The sequence below is a fragment of the Hydra vulgaris genome, chromosome 01 (genome assembly GCF_038396675.1).
Source record: "Hydra vulgaris chromosome 01, alternate assembly HydraT2T_AEP".
NCBI classification, from domain to species: domain Eukaryota; kingdom Metazoa; phylum Cnidaria; class Hydrozoa; order Anthoathecata; family Hydridae; genus Hydra; species Hydra vulgaris.
The window spans coordinates 33,865,001-33,870,000 of record NC_088920.1 but is presented as its reverse complement, the minus strand read 5'-3'; the positions used below and the strand labels follow the sequence as shown (position 1 = coordinate 33,870,000).

Here is a 5,000-nt window from a genome sequence, read left to right as displayed (position 1 = left end):
TTACGACAAGGTGCAAAAGATGTTTCAAAAGCGGAAGTAAACGATCAAATGAAGTCGTGGGTTCGTAAATTGTACGACCGAAAAAAGTTAGATGGTGCGAGGATTGATTATGCATGCCACTCGGAACTTTGGGACAAAGGCAGTGATGCAAATGGCGAAGATAATGTCTAGATTATTGTATAACAGTTTTAATATTATCTGATATACATTTCATTTTATTGAATATGTTTTGTTTTTCACCTTGAAAATAAATTTAGCTTGAATGAAATAACAAACACATTTCAGTTTGCATTTGATTAAAACAATTTAAATAGCTTTAATCATACGTCGATTGCAATTGCAATCTTTTTAATACATTAAAAATAAACAAATTTAAGAAATTTTATGTTAACAATGACCTAACTAACTGCGTGCTAGTTACAAGTAGCGTTTATAATTCACTGAACCTAATAAAATATATCGTCGGATAAATGCTGGCTAAACTGCATTGGGCCAATGTAATCGGGCCAATGTATGCCCGGCGGCCATCAAGGAATCGGCCCAACGCTGGATGCCAACGTTGGGCCAACGTTACAAGAAGCATTGGGCCAACGCTGGTGTGTTAGCTGGGAAATATGTATATTACATTTATATATATATATATATATATATATATATATATATATATATATATATATATATATATATATATATATATATAATATATATATATTATAAATATGTATATTGCATATATATTGCATATATATATATATATATATATATATATATATATATATATATATATATATATATATATATATATATATATATATATACTAGTAGGTATGCCGAAATACGCGTTTTCCGGGACCGAGTTTTGTGCTAAAAATAAAATGTTCCTGCTGGCAAACGTCGGCTGTTTTTCCCAAGGCAAAACCAACGTTGATCCAATGTCATTTGTTTAATGATGAAATTAATACTGACGGAACTAAAAACAGCCAGCACATTTACATTGATCCAATATATGTAAAAAATCGCAAAAGTTTGATTTTTTTTACAATCTAAACCCAACGTTGATTCAATGTTATTAACCCGTCGTTGATTCAATGTATATAAACCTACGTTGTTTTAATGTATATACATTAAATCAACGTTGATCCATATACATTGGAACAACGTTGGACTTAATACAGTAGATCAACGTTGCGTTTGCATCGAGAAAAGGCAGATATACAATTATACATTTGTATAATTTATGAGAATTATTTTTCATTCAAATATTTCAGTTGATTATGGAAATATACTTTGCTAATATATTTTTCTTTTTTTTGATGAAATATTAGGCCACAAGCAAAACAAACAAATAATGCGTCTTTAATCAGATGCAATATAATAAGTTGAAATATATGTCATAAGCAATGTTAATTCTTCATTAAAATGGCGAAAATATGTATGTATAAATACATATATACAACTATATATGTGTATAAAATATTTTACGTTTATATATATATCATTCACATTAAACAAATAAATTCAATTTCGATAATAGGTAAATATAAAGTTGTGCAAACGTAAAATATAATGTTGAAACAACTTAAAATATAACGTTTTGCCAACGTAAAATACAACGTTGAATCAACGTAAAACATTACGCAATGCCGACTTAAAATACAACGTTGAACCAATGTTGTTTTTTGATTGTTGGCGACGTTGCATTTGTAACCAAAACGATATGAAAACAACGTTCGCGGTCGATGTTAGACTAACGCAACGCACAACATTGTTCTAACGTTTTATTTACGTATGTGTGCTAGCTGGGGTTCCACGTTTTTAAGAGTTCGCGTTTAGCCAGTATGGTAGAATGGTGTTTTGTTGTGTTATTTTTTAGAACTTTATAGTAATTTAAAGTTAATATAAAAGCAGAATAGTTAAACCTTTTTAAAGAGTAGTTTTTTGATATATTAATGAACTTTATATTATATTTTATTGATATCAAAAACTGTTGTGTTTTGTGTGCTTTGTAAATGTTGAAGATATGATATTTCTTTTCTCTATCCTATTCTTTACCTTAACTTTATATATTATCTATGCACCTGTCAAATTTCAAGTTTTTGTTTTGACCAGCACATTCCCTATTTTGTCCCTCACTTTTGGTACCTAAATTTAGTTTTTCTGGCATCAACTGGAGGGAGAGGGAGGCGCAAGAGAAATTTGAAGACGAATAGTAAGTATTAATATAAAATTTTTTATAAAGTTTTTTACATAAGTATAACAATTATAAAAATTTTTTTTATAAATATAATAATATAATTAGATTTAGGAACAATTCTAACGGGATCCAATAAAGGAAATTCTCAAGATGACACAATTGTCATTGTCTCACAATGTCAATAACATCAGTTATTTAATTTCTCTCTATAAATAATATTTAGTTTTAATTTACTTATTATAAATGGCTCATTTGATAGAAATATAAAGAACGTTTGTTTTAGTTTACAAACATATACAGTTTGTCTGTTACTTATGTTTGTAAATTATAATGAATTTAGTATCTTTTTTTTTCTAATTATTGAGAACAACGTGCACTTGTTATTCTTGTTTTCAGTTTTTTATTTTAGTGTTTAACTATTTACAAATGTGCTTTTATTATTTAATCAGTATCATTTGAATATAAAACTTTTCTTCTTAAACATTTCTTTATGCAGTCAGACTATATGCTATATAAACATTTCTTTATCCAGTCAGCCTGTATATTATTTTTTTTTTGTATTTTATTTATATTATTTTTTGTCATTATTATTATTATTTTTTTTTAGATTTATGTTTATCTAGATTTTTTTAATGAATAATAAAGAAAAGAAAAAAATAAACTAAAAAATCTCAATATTATGATGCGGAAAGTGTTTTTAAGAAATTTTTTATTAATATTGAAAACTTAGTGAAAAAAATTTAAAAAAAAAAGGTTATCAGATTTGTCTTCAATGTTTCCTAGTTCTTCTAAAAAATACCAGAATAAGATTTATATAAATTAAAGAGCATGTCATATAAATTAAAACTTTTAAGGCAAAACTTTAAAAGAAAAGATGAAATTATAAAAGCTTTAAGAGCAGATGTTAGAGGCTTAAAAAAAAAATTGCAAACATACTACTACAGTAAGCGTATTCGCAATCTTATAACTACAATAAAGGAAAGAAAAATTAAAGAGAGAGAAAAGTTAAGACAAGTAATGCTCAAGCATAAAACTGCTGTTAGAGAAAATAAAATTTCTATTGCTAGATTAGAAAATGATATGACCCAAATGGAGGAGAATGATTGTACAGTTGCATTTAGGTCAGGTGACGATAAGACTTATCATTACAAACTAGGATAACAAGTGGTGTGACTTGCAAAAGGTACCAAGCCATTCCAGGTTAGCCTGCGCATGCCAACTTTTTTTTCCTTAGTTAGTTTTCACATGTATTACACTGTTTAAAAATTTGTTTGAGCAAATATCGAATGGATTGTTTTTGAAAATTGAAATGAAGTTTAGTGTATAGTCTTTCACATTACAAAATGTTTTAATTTTTTAAAGTGTTTATACAAAATATTGGATACATAAAATAATTCTTTCACTAGATTAGATTAAATAAAGTATTTTTTTACTTGTTTTTTTTTTTTTTTTAAAGGTTTTTAAGTTTTAATTTACAGAACCAAAAGTAGAAAGTGACATGTCATACTTATTTGGCATGGAATGACTAAACTGCAAGTGGTGTAACTTGCAATTTTATGATAGACAGCTCTGGCTTACGTTCTCGTCGTGTCTATTGTCAACAACGATTATTATTAAATTTCATTATTGAAATTTAATACTTTGATGCATCTTGTAATATGGTAAAGAAATTTAAATTAATTTCTATTATTTTGAATAATATTAATTTAAATTTATTATAATTGATTGAATTTTTTTTTTTTAGATTGGAGAGGCAGAGGGGGGGGGGGATGTTATACGCCTCTCACCGTAAATCAATTAATTATGTTGTAATGAAGTGAAATATAATTTTTATATTTTATATTAGATTTACTCATTTTAGTAAAGATAAAAATATTTATACCATTTAGTTATTTTTGATAATAGGCTGTGTTAAATCATCACACCACCATTCACCCTTAACTTAAAAATACACCTCCCATATTTGTAATGATCTGATAGCAAATAATAACAATTTATTGTATATAAAAATTACAAATTTCATTAAAATAAGCTTGTTTTATATAAAAAAAGAATTTTTTAACGGTATAAATGATGGTTTGGTTCCCCCTCTAGCCTAATGATTACGCCCTGTTGGTTAAAACTGTTATATATTTGTAGCCCACTCTTACACCTTTCTTTTGATACCAAGTTATAGACGTTTTGATAGGAATTGACAAAGTTATAACAATTTACGCAAAGAAAAATTTAATTTTGACCACAGTTTCTTCAACAAATCGATACATCAAAAATTTGCTACTTAAAACCTTATAACTTTTTGTAGAATTATTCGATTTTCATAATTTTTTCACCTGTACAAACACTTTACAACACTGTACAACACTGTACAACACTGTACAAAGCTCTTTCCAATGATATATAACAGTCAAGTAATTATTAATTTAAAATTTTTATGTTACATACCTAATACATGGTCTTGAACGAGCAAATAAATTTGTTTCCATTGAAAAAATACTGGTACAACTTGCTTGCTCAAGGATCTGAGATGGATTCCTGTGTCCAACCACAAACCTAGGGCTACTAAATCCAAAGCATGGGACTTCAAATAATCTTGAAAGATTCAAGAAACCAAAATAATCAAAACTTTTTATTTAGTAATTAGTTGTACTGCAGATACTGTTTCGAAGAGCAATCACATGTCGATGAAAGTCGTTTATCAAAGGTTTATGCTACTTCAACTACGACATCCTCTGGTCATCATCTAAACCAAGCTGTTTTTAAACATGGAAAGACTTTTGAGCTACCAGTTAATTCTAAAATTACTAAT

General features: G+C 27.3%; 1 protein-coding gene and 1 long non-coding RNA gene across 2 annotated transcripts in view; one reads left to right on the top strand and one right to left on the bottom strand.

Annotated features, from left to right (window-relative positions):
- The window catches only part of LOC136075298 (uncharacterized), a 713-nt gene extending 490 nt beyond the window's left edge, over nt 1-223 (top strand). Inside the window, exon 2 of the long non-coding RNA XR_010635819.1 lies at nt 11-223. This is a non-coding gene — a long non-coding RNA (uncharacterized LOC136075298). The remainder of the gene's footprint in view (nt 1-10) is intronic.
- The window catches only part of LOC101240275 (basement membrane-specific heparan sulfate proteoglycan core protein), a 124,679-nt gene that overhangs the window by 64,980 nt on the left and 54,699 nt on the right, over nt 1-5,000 (bottom strand). The window lies entirely within an intron of this gene.